Source organism: Zootoca vivipara, chromosome 7, assembly GCF_965207765.1.
Source record: "Zootoca vivipara chromosome 7, rZooViv2.hap1.1, whole genome shotgun sequence".
NCBI lineage: Eukaryota > Metazoa > Chordata > Lepidosauria > Squamata > Lacertidae > Zootoca > Zootoca vivipara.
The window spans coordinates 69,392,826-69,407,480 of NC_142590.1; the positions used below are offsets into that span (position 1 = coordinate 69,392,826).

The window sequence follows — 14,655 nt, forward strand, 5'->3', positions numbered from 1 at the left end:
GGTGTACCGACCTCCCCGCTGCACCAAGGATTCCCTGCCCGAGCTGCTTCAGGTCGTGTCGGATGTGCTCCTGGAGACACCTAGCTTGGTTGTCTTAGGGGATTTTAACATCCATGCCGACACGACCTTACAAGGAGCCGCTCGGGACTTCGTGGAAAGCATGGCCACCATGGGGCTGTCCCTGAATAAGTCTGGCCCAACTCATAGCCGCGGACATGCCTTGGACTTGGTGTTTACCTCTATGGATGTTGGTGATCTGACATTAAGTAAAAGCGAAACAAAAGAAGTGCCATGGTCAGATCACTTTCTGGTGCAACTGGACTTCTCCGCAACCCTTTCCCTCTGCAGGGAGGTGGGACCGATTCGGATGGTCCGCCCCCGCTACTTAATGGATCCAATTGGCTTCCAAAGAGTGGTAGGGGATGTTTTATCCCATGTCGATGGCCTTTCAGCTGATTCCCTGGTGGCCCGCTGGAATGCGGAGTTAACCAGCGCTATTGACTGTCTGGCTCCGAAGCGCCCTCTCAGATTGCATGGAGCCCGGACAGCCCCGTGGTTTTCCCCGGCGCTGAGGGCAATGAAACAGTCGTTGAGACGGCTAGAGCGCCGGTGGCGGAAAACTCATTTTGAATCAGACCGGACACGGGCTAGAGCTCAACTTCGAGCCTACCAAGTGGCAATGGCGACGGCGAAGAGGACCTTCTTCACCGTCTCCATCGCATCTGCAGAAAACAGCAGCAGGAGACTCTTCCAGGTGGTTCGCAATTTAGCGGAACCACCTGCTCCATCCGGGCCCAGTACGGGCCACATGATCTCCTGCAATGATTTTGCAAAGTTTTTTGCAGATAAAGTCGCTCAGATTCGGGAAGAGGTAGACTCCACCGTGGGAGCAGGGCCGGGGCGGGGGAGTGCTGGAGTCCTGTCTAGTCAAGTTTTGTGGGATCAATTTCAATCTGTTACCTCCGAGGATGTGGACAGGCTGCTTAGACGAATGAAACCAACCACCTGTCTCCTTGATCCTTGCCCATCCTGGCTTATAAAAGCTAGCCAGGAAGGGCTGGGCGATGGGCTTCGCGGGTTGGTAAATGCTTCTCTCCATGAGGGAGCCTTCCCAGACCCGCTGAAAGAGGCGGTTATTAAACCGCTTCTTAAAAAACCATCTTTAGATCCGGCCAATATGGCCAACTATCGCCCAGTCTCAAATCTTCCATTCTTGGGCAAGGTGATTGAGCGAGTGGTTGCGGAACAACTCCAGGCACGCCTGGAAGAAGCGGACCATTTGGATCCCTTCCAGTCAGGATTCAGGCCTCATCATGGGACTGAAACTGCCTTGGTCGCACTGATCGATGATCTCCGGCGGGCTAGGGACAAAGGTAAGAGCTGTTTCCTTGTTCTGCTGGATCTCTCAGCGGCTTTTGACACCATCGACCATAACATCCTTCTGGACCGTCTAGAGGGCTTGGGAGCTGGGGGCACTGTCATGCAGTGGTTCCGCTCCTTCCTCCTGGGCCGTGTTCAGAAAGTGGTGGTGGGGGATGAGTGTTCAGACCCCTGGGCGCTCACTTGTGGGGTGCCTCAGGGTTCTGTCCTCTCCCCCATGCTTTTTAACATCTATATGCAGCCACTGGGAGAGATCATCAGGGGGTTTGGGCTGGGTGTCCATCAGTATGCTGATGATACCCAGCTCTACCTCTCTTTTAAATCAGAACCAGTGAAGGCGGTGAAGGTCCTGTGTGAGTGCTTGGAGGCGGTTGGAGGATGGATGGCGGCTAACAGATTGAGATTGAATCCTGACAAGACAGAAGTACTGTTTGTGGGGGACAGGAGGCGGGCGGGTGTGGAGGACTCCCTGGTCCTGAATGGGGTAACTGTGCCCCTGAAAGACCAGGTGCGCAGCCTGGGAGTCATTTTAGACTCACAGCTGTCCATGGAGGCACAGGTCAACTCCGTGTCCAGGGCAGCTGTTTATCAGCTCCATCTGGTACGCAGGCTGAGTCCCTACCTGCCCACTGACTGTCTCTCCAGAGTGGTGCATGCTCTAGTTATCTCTCGCTTGGACTACTGCAATGCGCTCTACGTGGGGCTACCTTTGAAGGTGACCCGGAAACTACAACTAATCCAGAATGCGGCAGCTAGACTGGTGACTGGGAGCGGCCGCCGAGATCACATAACACCGGTCCTAAAAGACCTACATTGGCTCCCAGTACGTTTCCGAGCACAATTCAAAGTGTTGGTGTTGACCTTTAAAGCCCTAAACGGCCTCGGTCCGGTATACCTGAAGGAGCGTCTCCACCCCCATCGTTCTGCCCGGACACTGAGGTCCAGCTCCGAGGGCCTTCTGGCGGTTCCCTCATTACGAGAAGCCAAGTTACAGGGAACCAGGCAGAGGGCCTTCTCGGTAGTGGCACCCACCCTGTGGAATGCCCTCCCACTAGAGGTCAAAGAGAACAATTACCAGACCTTTAGAAGGCATCTCAAGGCAGCCCTGTTTAGGGAAGCTTTTAATGTTTGATGGATTTCTGTATTTTAGAATTTCTGTGTTTTTTTTTTGGAAGCCGCCCAGAGTGGCTGGGGGAACCCGGCCAGATGGGCGGGGTATAAATAATAAATTATTATTATTATTATTATTAGAGGATCAATTAACTTTTGGAGCACGGAGATGGAGAAAGTGAACAAGAAGATTAAAAGGCAGAAGAGGACAGCAGCCACATCAGGAATAACAGGTCACCAAAGACAAGTTGCCCTTTCCGTTTTTGCTTCTCACCATCACAACAGCAGTTGCCTATTTTGACCACGGGGTCAATTGACAGGGTGGGAAATCAAAGCATTCTGATCAGAAGGGGAATGCAGTTCCGTAAAGTCCAAGGTTTTATTTGTCTGGACAATCAAAGTAAGGGCTGTGTTTAGCTCTGCTTGCCCTGATGCCTTGGCCACAATGAGAAGCTTGCAGGCATCGGGTGGAATTCAACATTGCACTACTGTATTACAAACATTTCTTCTGTGCAAGAGTATCAGCTTGCCAGGCAGAATGGCCTCCCTCTTCTCCACCTGCATGCTGTTCATCTGACCCCCTTCGAGCCAATTTCTGGGGGTGTGGGGTGTGAAGCAGGGAGAAAGCTTCGTTGCACCAAAGCCCTTGAGCAGTGATTCCACTGACAGGGTTCATTAGGTGAATCCTGCCCATAGTGGAAATGCTGATGGAACTTTTTTTTTGTCTCCCTCATGGGGAAAGCACCAAACTAATTTCCTGGCCAGCCCTGGTACATATGAGATCATTTGGAATATTTTAGCATATGGTCTTTTAATAAATAGGCCAGTCTATACCCTTTTCCTCATACCTTAACTGTGTCTGGAGCCTAACTGGTAGGCATGTGTTCATTACAGCCAGTGGGTTATAGTGGTTAAAGTCTTGGACTGGGACCTGGGAGACCAGGGTTCATCTGCAAAGCTAACTTAGTGACCTTGAGCCAGTCACTGTCTCTCAACTTAACCTACCACAGAGAATTGTTACAAGAGTACAATGCAGGAGGGAAGCACCACGTTTGCCACCACCAGCTCCTGGGTGCTGGTGGTGGGGGCGTGGAGGTAGAGTATATAATAAATATAGGCCCTCTAGACATGGCTTGCCCAACTTCATCCTTGCAGCCATAATTTATTGGACCATAACTTATTTAAAATATTTGTTCGTGTCCTGTTCAGAATTTAACTAAGGTAGCTCATAAACAGGACTTGCCCTATCATGAGGCAGAATGAGGCAGGTGCCTCAGGCGATGGCTGCTGCAGAAAACAGCCCTCATCATTTCTTAAACAAGCCTCCTGTTCTGCCCTCATGTACAGAGATGGATGTTGTTCCATCACCACTGCAACTGCTCAGGTTCTCCACATCGAATTGGGTGGCGAATGCCATCTTGTCTGCCTCAGGCTGCAAAATATATTTGGCCTGCATATATAAACAGAAGCTGGGTGTGCACCTATGCATTTATTGTTTGCATTATGTATTTTGTGTTTTTTATACTGCAAGCCACTCTGTGGTCCTTGGATACAGGTATTTAAATTTAATTAATACTGATAATAATAATTTAAACATCACAGGAAAAGGAACCAACATTGCCCAATCCAATAGATGCCAGTCCCTTACACCAGTGGCTCCCAAACTTTTGTGGGCCTCCTCCGTCTTAGTTTCATAAACTCATCCCCAGAGCTCTCTACCCTATAAAAAGTAGTACAGTGGTGCTTCGGTTTGCGAACACAATCCGTTCCACGGAGGCATTCGCTCACCGAGGCATTCATTCGCTTAGGCATGCTTCTGTGCGTGCGCGAAGCGCCGATAGAGCGCTTCTGCACACGTGCTGCGCAGATCACTTCTGCACATGCGCAAGCTGTGCAGATCGCGTCTGCGCATCCGACGCCTCGGAACCCGGATGTAAACACTTCCGGGTCCGCGGCGTCCATAAACGGAGGTAGTTGTAAACCGAGGTTCCACTGTATTCAGGATAGTGGTTCACACAACCCACAAAGAAAGTTTATAACACAATAAAATTCAGAACCGTGACAATTAATTGCACATTTATTCAATATCCAATTAAAATGATTTAGTTTAATTAAGTCAACAAAACTGATGAACTTGAGCCAGTGATATCAGCATTTCAAAATCACATAGCCATTGACACCTGCAGCACCCCCATGCCACCCACTTGCCTCTTAGCACCCACTAGGTAATTCCCCCAGGGGGTGGTACCACCCACTTTGGGAACTCCTGCATTAGAACAAATGTAGCACTGTCTAACTCTAACCAGCCTCATCCTGCTCTCAGCCATCCTGCACCTGACTGGCTTCAGTCCAGGGAGTAGTGCAGTCTGTCACCTTCTTCCGCCTCAGCCTCAATGTTGCCCTTGTAGAATTCAGGAGGGCAGGGAGAAAGCAACAAGTCTCAGTGGGCAACAGCCACCACTGCTCTGACCTAAGAAAGATTATTTTTTAATACTCCTAAAAAGAGAGACTTCACAGATGAAGGGAAATAGCTTAGTGGTAGAGCATGTGCTTTGCATGCAAATATCAATATTTCTGCCGATATAACATGGCCAAGCCCCTTTTTAATAAAGAGATACCAGCTCTCCCTCTTCTTCTTTTTTTTGCAAGGTACCAAGGCCCAGGTGGGCGGAGGAGAGAGAAACTGCAGACACCTGGACTGCCCAGCAGTGTGTGCCATGTTACCCAATATCGACAGAAACTCCCGCCAGCAGAAACGGTGCCAGATCAAGAGCGCATCTAATTAGAGCACTTTAATTGCTTCCATTGTTCATTCGGATCCATCATCCCACACTCTAGTTCCAGAAATACCCAACAACGCCTCTTTCATCCTCCTCCTCTCTGCCTCTTCAACATTTGCGTTATTATGAGAAAGCCACTTTCCAGATTCAAGACCTCTGATGGGAGAAATTGGGGGGGTGGGGGGGTCTTAAACCGGCAGTCTGTTGCCTCCTCTGCCTTCAAACGCTTGACATCGCTCCAACTTCACCTGCCTCACTACAAAAAGCAGCCCTGACAGGCACTCATACCTGGCTGCCGCCCCTGAGCCAATCATGCTTTCTAGCAGCACTAATGGCAACAAACAAGATTAGTCCATTACAAAAAGAGGTGTCATTATAATGCACAGTAGGGTTCTGCTGGGCCTTCTTCTTACAAGTCTCCATCCCTCCCCCCCCCCAAAGCAATGAAATGACTCTCTTTCCACCAAAACGCAGTTGCAGTTCCCGTCAAGATCCTGCACCAAGGAAGAAATCAAAGCTAAAAATATCCGCTGAAAGGTGCCACACTACAGAGACAGGCATAGCGTAGGGAGGGCCATGAATTTATTATGAGCCCCTAACACAGCTTCAAACAGCCTTTGATCTATCCCCATTTATTCAAATTTTAGGGGAAAAGGGGGGGGGAGAAAAGACAGAAAGAAAGAAAACAACATTTCCTTTGTGCGGAAGGAGACTGCTCCACCCTGTGCATTTGCATTCAGATCTGATGCAAGGTAAATACCACTACAGAATACATCCCAGGTCCTCCCAGCTTTGAATACCACAGAGGAATGGAAGAATGTTCAGCAATAAAGAGATGAGATTAAAGAGTTAAGCGCCCATTTGAATCTGCAGGGCACTTTGGGGTCTGTTTAACAAACAAGGGTCTCTTTTTTTTCAAATATGAATTGCAAGGAGAGGCAACAGTAGAGGCTTTCCGAATAATTCAAGAGAGAGGAACCTTTTCTTCACTCCGAGGGCTGCATTCTCCTCTTGTCAACCTTCTGGGGGCCACATGCCAGTGGTGGCGGATGGGGTCAGAGGCAAAAGTGGGCAGAACAGCTTGTGTGAACCTTACCTAGACAACAGGCTAGTGCAGGCATCCCCAAACTGCAGCCCTCCAGATGTTTTGGCCTACAATTGCCATGATCCCTAGCTAGCAGGACCAGTGGTCAGGGAAGATGGGAATTGTAGTCCAAAACATCTGGAGGGCCGAAGTTTGGGGATGCCTGGGCTAGTGTCTACATGCAGTTACACCCCTATCTCTATCCTCCAACCAGGCAAGCAAAAAAAGCTTTAATCAGAATTCAAGGATACACTCCAGCCAGGCAAAAACACTCAAGAAGGGTGGAAGTAGAGCCATTTATGGGTGTGGCTGGGGATACAGCATGTCTTAGGTGGAATCCCAAAGGCCAGCTAAGGCGGCTTAGCCCATTGCCCAAGGTTCCGCTGCCCTGGAATAACTGAACTGGAGTTGCAGAAGTCAAAAAATACCCTCAGTGGAATAGAACCAATGAAGCACATAGCAGCTTATTCCTACATTTCATTCTGTGCATCACAGCTGTTATTATTACCAAAACTAGCAACACTCTTGCTGTGGTGCTTAATCCAAGCTGGTAGACATTTTCAACTGCCTGAGCTATTGTGAAAATAGAAAGTTTCCTGCAAAAAGAATTACAGGTGGTCAAACGGAGATCTTGCTCAAAGCCACGTGGAAACACACAAAGAAAAACAAACCCACCCTTTGCCCCTAAGAATCCAGGTCTGGATTACATAATCTGCAAAGCAGCCTTGCCCAAATAATGCCACCCAGGTGTTTGGAACCGCAAGTGCCATCAGCATCAGCCAGCATGGCCAATGGACAGGGACAATGGGAACTGTATTCCAGAGCAGCTTGGGGGCGGCGGGGCGGCACTATGCTGGGTAAGGAGGCATCAGAGCCTTCTTAGCAAGCAAAAAACTCAAGGGAGCCATGTTAGCACCAGTGTGGAAGTGTTTGCGCCAAAGGATGGAACCTGCCATCTCTCACCATCGCCTTCAACACAAGAGCATGGCTAACATAACAAACATCCTGATGTTTATTGCCAGGGCGCCCTGACACAACTGTCATAACTTTCAATAGCTATCAACCAGCTCCTGCAAGCAAGCATTTATTTAGATTGTTGCACTAAATCCTTGCAATGTTTTTGGTGGCAATTTTCTTTCATTCTGCAAAATACAGCGGGAACCTGCTGACTCAGAGGCATCTGACTGCTCCAATGAGAACAATGGGCTGCTCAGCTACATCTGTCAGATGCACTGTGCACAGGAACTTTCATACAATTTTCGAGACAGCAAATTTACACATGTGTGCCATACATTTTGAGCAATGCAATTCATTGGGGGGCGGGAATTCTCTCTGCTTTATTCTGTTCAATGCTCCCAGCAAACCCTCACTCTGGAACAGAGACGTGTGTGTGTGTGTGTGTGTGTGTGTGTGTGTGTGTGTGTGTGTGGCCTCTAGTGCCAAAACACAGCTTTTCATCTTGCAGGGAATGACCCAATCACTTCAATGAAAGGAGCACTAGTGGGTGTACAAAAACTTGCCTCCTTCATTGAAATGAATGGAGAGGTCCACTTGGGTGCTTCAGAGTACATATGGGACTCTGGATTTAGGGCAGCACTACTGCATTAGAAAGGAATCTCAAAAAAGGGGTGAGAAATGCTGAAATGATGCCTAACAGATACAGAGCTGCCAAACCTGTCCTGTAAAAATTACAACACACCAAGGACTGTATTTTACTTTCAAACACATGCACACACTTCTTTATGAGGCAATGACATGATTCCCCAGGTAACAAAATATTAACATTGCATTCCACTTCTCCCCTTTTGCAAAATGTCAAAGCAAAATCATGCAGCTTGCCAGTGAGTTTCCACAAACACCATGACAAAGAAAGTGAAATCTCTTAAGCCAATACCTTTAGCATCAGACCTTCCAGTTCCCTAAGAAATGTAACAAATCATGGGAAGTTTTCCAAAGGCAGCAACTGGAATCAGGTCTCCAACTGATCTCCATGGTTCAAAAGAAAAACAAAACGTTTCTTGCCAATGGATCAAAATGGACATGGCTTGCAAATTTTAGTTTTAAGAGTGCAAATTCATTCCCATTGAAATCAGTGCTGCAAAAATCCACCTCTTTCTTTAGGGAAACTCCTTGGAATGCAACTCCCCTAATCGAAATACTTGGAGGAAGAGATGTACAAACACTGCTGTTGTTTGGAAACAAAACACACTGGTTCTCATCTCCCAGAGCCAAGAGTTAATCAACCACCTATTTCTGCAGCACAGCAGAGCAGTCAAACTGCACCTTCCTCAAGATGTATATGTGCTCCCATTGCAGCGGGGATCACAAATGCTTCATCCCTATTTATAGAAAATGTCTGATTTAATGCCTCTGCTACCATCCAAAGTTGCTGTTAAAGCAATAAACGCAACCCGGTGATTGCAAACAGAATGGGGACATTTTTCACTGCCATCAATGGTGGGCACAAGGGAGGTACACACTGGGCACAAAGATAAATGGGCAGGAGAGAGGAAGCATCAGTAAGGCTTAACACGCCAGCTTACGTTTCTCATTCCGCTCTGAGGCTGAAAAAAAAGCTATACCAGGCAAAAGATCTGTTCCGTGGGTACACTTATATTTACTACAACACCTGTCGTGCTGATGGGCAGGGTGGGGAAGAGAGGATGTATACCTGCAGTACATCCCACTTGCACTTTGAATGCAAGGGGGAAAAGTTATTATAACCCCTGTCCAGCAGAGCACACCAGCACCAAGAAGGAAGGCAGGTTTTGTCCTCACTGCACCAGTGTACTCAGGGATGCCAATGGATCAGAGGCTTCACTCTCCTGGTAAAGGTAAAGGTGCTCCTGACCATCAAGTCCAGTCGTGTCTGACTCTGGGGTTGCGGCGCTCATCTCGCTCTATAGGCCGAGGGAGCCGGCGTTTTGTCCGCATGACAAAGGCCAGCATGACAAAGCTGCTTCTGGCGAACCAGAGCAGCGCACGGAAACGCCGTTTACCTTCCCGCCCTATTTATCTACTTGCACTTTGATGTGCTTTCAAACTGCTAGGTGGGCAGGAGCTGGGACCGAGCAACGGGAGCTCACCCCGTTGCAGGGATTCGAACCGCCGACCTTCTGATCAGCAAGCCCTAGACTCTGTGGTTTAACCCACAGCGCCACCTGGGTCCCTCTCCCAGTGGTCCAAGTCATTCTAAATTAAACTGCATGCCAGCTGTACAGACCTATCCCGGGTTCCATTTTTTCCCTTCACAATAGAAATTGATGGATGCAGACTGTCCAAATTCAAGGAGGGAGCACCATCAATCCTTCTTACACCTGCCTTTGAAATCCAGAAGCATATTACCAAAGGGTCCAGAGTGTTGTTCAACCTGCAAAGCATAAACCATCTAAGAACTGGCGCTCCTATCAAATAAGTATCTGTGTAAACAAACTGGCTCTGGGCCACCAGTGGCAGGAGGGGAAGGCTGCAAGATGACAACTTTTGAAGATTCCACAGAGACACTCAATATCCAGCTTTTCCTCTTCTGCTCAAGTTGCTTAAAACTTACCTTGCTGAATACAACATAAAGGAACGCCACAAAGCCTGTTAAGAATAAATCCTTGCTTGTAGAATTCACCTCGCACCCCACAGGAGAAAAAATAGCAAAATCTTTGACAGGCAAAGAGCGTTTCAGTAGATTTTAGAGAAAGAAAACACAAAGGAGGGGTGAGGAAAAGCCATGTGCTGAATCTCTATAGTACTATCAGTATCTCATTCAGCTTCAAAATGTGCCTGCATATTTAAAATGGAGCACATGTTCATTAACAGGTCATCTTCTGTTCAGTTCTGCTTTCCTCTACAAAAGCTTCTCCTGATACTCAAAGTTAGTTAACAGCCACAAAGGGAGGATGAGAAACAAAGATATCATATCACACCCAAAATATCATCAATGGATTCAGTCAATCATAATGAACACCAAGAGCAGTTGTGCAGCTTCAAATTGTTGTGCATCTCAAGTAGATGGCAGGAAAAATCAAGGTATCTGCATGACGGATACAGAATACTATCTTAACTCATTTAGGCTGCTATTCTCTGCACAATGACCCATGACAAAGACTCACTGACCTTAATGAGGCTCATATCCAAGTGATCGTGTATGGGGCTGCACAACACAAAACATGCAATGCAGAATGAATTCAACTAGGCAAGCTTCCACACATGGTGGAACACAATAAGCTGCCTTATACAGAATCAGGCCATTGGCCCGTTTAGCTCAGTAATGCAAACTGAAGGCAACGGTTCTCCAGGATTTTCTACAAGAGTCATTCTCAGCTCTCCCAGGAGATGCCAGAGACTTTTCTGCATGCAAAGCATGGGCTCTACCATAGAGCTTCCATTGCTTCACTGGGTCCAACTACTTCATGGCTCTGTTTTGGTAAATCTGCTTGTCTGAAATAATTGTGGCTACAGAAACCATGGCAGGCTTGAAGCCTACATAAAGCCAACAATATTATGGTAGTCAGCTGCAACAAAATGGAAGGCAGGGGAACCAATTTGCTAGACTTAGCTCTTAAAGTGGCCCAGTGATGGAATGCTGAATTATTTTGCCTCTCTTCTAACAGAACAAAAATTAATTAAAACCACTAGGTTGTTGCAGCAGAAAGTGAAAGAAAAAAGCAAAATACAACTGAGCAAACATTCTTGGCAGCAAGACTAAAGATACTCCTGCTATCATGCAAGTTTTGGGAAAACATGCCAGTAAGAGGTCTAGAACAAAAGAGGGGGTGTGGCTCAGAAAACTAAAGGTATGGTCATCGCAGGGGGGGGGGGATTGGATGTGCCTGGCTTAAATAATGCCACAATGAAAGCCACAATACACAGAATGGATTACAGCACAAACGGCAAAAAGTGAAATACCTCAATGTCTATTACCCACATCAATCAATTGTCAACGACTCAATTAGGGAAATGACTGGTCCACTTCTTGCCATATGATTGTATTTCATGTTGAATATTATTATATTCAAGAAACAGAAATGTGCAAGGACACATCCTTATCCTCCTGTACATGCTTGTTCCATGTTTCAGCATTATATATTGCAATGTAAATTACCTTCCTGAAACCAACAGATCTATTACTGTTTATGAAGGGCAGGAGAAGAACTACAGTTCAATGTGAGTATCAATGGTGGATCTCCTCACCAATCTCTATTATTGAACTGGGCCACTCCTTCAGTGTGTCTGCAGCACAGGAGCCAAGATTCACAGGCATTCTCCACATGGCCACTTTAAATGATATAGCAAGACAGCAAATGCCAGCCCTTCACTGATATGTAGCCTTAATTCATTCTCAGCCATTCCTCAGCATGAGAATCAGGAGCATTGCAGGAGGAGATACTCTTAAGGATTATTTTGCGGATCATCTGCAACCAACTAATTAAACATTTACAGGGGAGAAACTCTACATTAGAGAGACCCAGTTGCTGCACAAGAGGCATGCAGCCTCAATCTGCTGAAGAAAATAAATGCAGATCCCTCCCAAGTCCGTGGCAAAAATGTTCAATGAGCTCAGAGATACAAGATGGAGGCCCTGGTGTTCCAAATGACAAAATGCAACAGGAGGCGGGGATCACAAATTGCAATTTGCCAGGTAAACTTACCACAACCTCTCCTCTGGCAAACTTCCTACAGTGCTATGGATTTCTTGACATGTTACATGTTGGCATTTGTGATTAGCTACCAGTTAGCTATGGAGCATTGATCAGCATATGGCAACAATTCAAACAGCGTCTCTTCACCACTGAATAGTATCTGAAGCAGAAGAGTCAGCAATTTCCCTCTTCAATGAATGGTGAATAGCACAAACTGCCACTTTTCCTGCTCCCCACTGAGAAGTTTTAAAGTCGCTAACTTTACCTTGAACTACAAGAAGAAGATAACAAAAATGATAATATCTCATAAATGTGACTAGAGCCTCCCCAAGCATTGCATATCTGTTTTTTTGTTTTTTTGGGGGGGAGCCTAAGCAACCGTCATATCCTATGCATATTAATTCAGATTTTAATCCCACTGTATTTAATCGTTTTCACTGACATATCAGCATGTCTAGAACTAGGCTGTTTATTAATTAGACAGGAAGCTCCACTGTGCTCAGTGGGGACTTACAACGGAGTAAGGACTTTGAAACCAGTCACTCGCTTTACCCAGGCCAGCGGTTTCTCTCCCAAACCCTTGCAATGCAAACTACAAGCAACTCCTTCAAGACTGTTGACAGTTTCAGCAACACATCTATTACAGGTGCTACTGTTAGAACAGCATCATTACTGTTCTGAACATACACTCAGCGAAGCCATAAGAGTTCCTAAGATTTTTCAGGACTTCATCATGAGAAATTAATAAGCCTTCAAGCCAAACGCATATAAAAGGGGGGGCATAAAAAGTAGTAAACACGACATGGGCTTCAGGGCTCCGCCGCACCTAGGACTGGTGTTGGCATTTGGGTGTGGCCCCCCCAAGCCGAGTTCCCCCTGAAAAGAGGAATGAGCTCCCGGTGCAACCTGACCTTGGCGGGGGCGGGGGATGCCCTACCGGTAGAACACCTGCCTAAGGGGCAAGACTGAAATAAAACAAATATAAGCAAAGGGAAGAGCAACGCCCTTCCAAGAAAGCGCTACCTGCCTGTCGGCAGAGGCTACCCACAAACGCCCCTTTACCTTCGACTGAAAGGGAACCAGAGTTCGATCTAGGAAGGCGCCTCTGGAGTAAGCGAACTCTTTGAAATCGACGCTGGGCAACACATTTTTGCCAATTCCGAGTTCGCCGCGCGGATTAGTTACCAGGCTTGTCTTTCACAACAGACGGCAGGATTTTTTTTATTTTTTTTAAAAAAGCAACCTGTACGCAGCTCCGCCCTCTTCGTAGATAAAAAAAGAGGGAAACACACACACACACACACACCTGCAAAGTAACAGGAATCCGAGATTCGCCCTTTGATCGACTTTGCAAGCGAGCGTGGGGGGAGCGAGCAAGAGAGCAATCAAGCAGTTGCCCCCCACGCACGCACCCCCCACATCGCCCTTTTATAAACGTCCAACCCAATTCGCTTGCCCGTTCTCGGAAGCGAGCAAAGCATGCGTGTATAAAAAATAAGGAAGGGGGCTCAGTCCCATGAAGGAGACATTTCCAAAAGGGGGGGGGGTTGGTTCTCTTTACACAGAAAGGATCAACAGGGTGCAAGCACACCTGAACGTCTCTGGCAGGGCTTATCTCTTTCCCACCCACCCCCCACTCAACTCGGCCACCCCCGTTTCCAGCAGGCAGAGCAGCCAAGGGCGGCGGGGGAGGCACAGATTCGCCGTCGAGAGGAAAGAAAGGAACACACCCCTCTGCCCCTCTCGGAGGAAAGGAAGATGGGGGCGCTGCACAAGCGAAAAGGCGGGGTGGGGGTGGAGATGATCCCGAAGGATGCAAACGAGCGGGTTGGGGGGAGTTGAGAAGGAAGGGGAAGTAATGTCACCTGGACACGGTCGCTACCAAAGACGCGGTGAGAAAGAAGGAAGCGAGTTTGTAGTATCGTGAGAAAACGCACACGCGTGACCAGGTCGCTCCCTCCTCCTACTCTTAGTACTACTACCGCCGCCGCCTTCCCGGAGACCTCCACGTGATCTCGCTGCCCGCCTGGTTCCGCAGATCTCCAGCCACACCGCCGGGGCGTCGGTCGACCCGGTTGCCCTGAGTGGCTCCGGCAGGCGGGGCCGGGGGGCGAAGGCAAGCGGTGGCATCGGGGTAAAGGGGAAAGATGGGGGTGGGGAATCGTCGCAATGGCTAACCTTTTTCTTTTCTTTTTCCTGGCCCCCGAGTAATCCGGAGTCAAGACGTCCAAGGATCCAAGAAAACGTTCATCTGGCGCGGAGAATCACAGGCTCCCGAGCCTCCTTGCAGTTAATTAAAGGGACAAAAAATGCAGATTCCGAAGAGAAACGGGGGGGGGGTTGGGGTTTTTAAAAAGCAGCGGCTTCTCTCTCTTCCCCCTCCCTGCTGCTTTCTTCCTCCAAGAGCGGCAAGAAAAATGAATCGGGCTGGCTTGCAAAGCGGCGAGGGAGGCAGGGGGGGGGGGCTAATAATGCAAGGCAGCTGCAGCGGGAGGCAGGAGCGAGTGAGCAGGAGGGCTGGCAGCTCAGCGAGAGAGGCACGTCATGAGCAACTGAACCAGCCTCCGAGGGAAGGGGGGGGGGAGCGAAAGCTCATCTATGCAACCAAACAGCCTTTGCACGGGCTGCGCTGCCTGCAGCCCGGAGTCCTTTCGCGTTTCCCCAGCCC

At 48.1% G+C, this 14,655-nt stretch overlaps 1 protein-coding gene across 16 annotated transcripts in view; it reads right to left on the reverse strand.

Moving 5' to 3' along the window:
• The window catches only part of EPB41L1 (erythrocyte membrane protein band 4.1 like 1), a 184,834-nt gene extending 170,437 nt beyond the window's left edge, over positions 1–14,397 (reverse strand). For 12 of the 16 annotated variants that reach the window (XM_088674563.1, XM_088674562.1, XM_088674561.1 and 9 more), the window contains exon 1: positions 14,166–14,397. The gene's annotated coding sequence lies outside the window, so the exon portion shown is untranslated. Of the gene's footprint in view, positions 1–13,049; positions 13,214–13,852; positions 13,960–14,165 lie in introns of those variants that run through there. The other 4 variants (XM_088674551.1, XM_088674557.1, XM_088674550.1 and 1 more) reach the window with 3 other exon arrangements.
• Between the last annotated feature and the right edge of the window lie 258 nt (positions 14,398–14,655).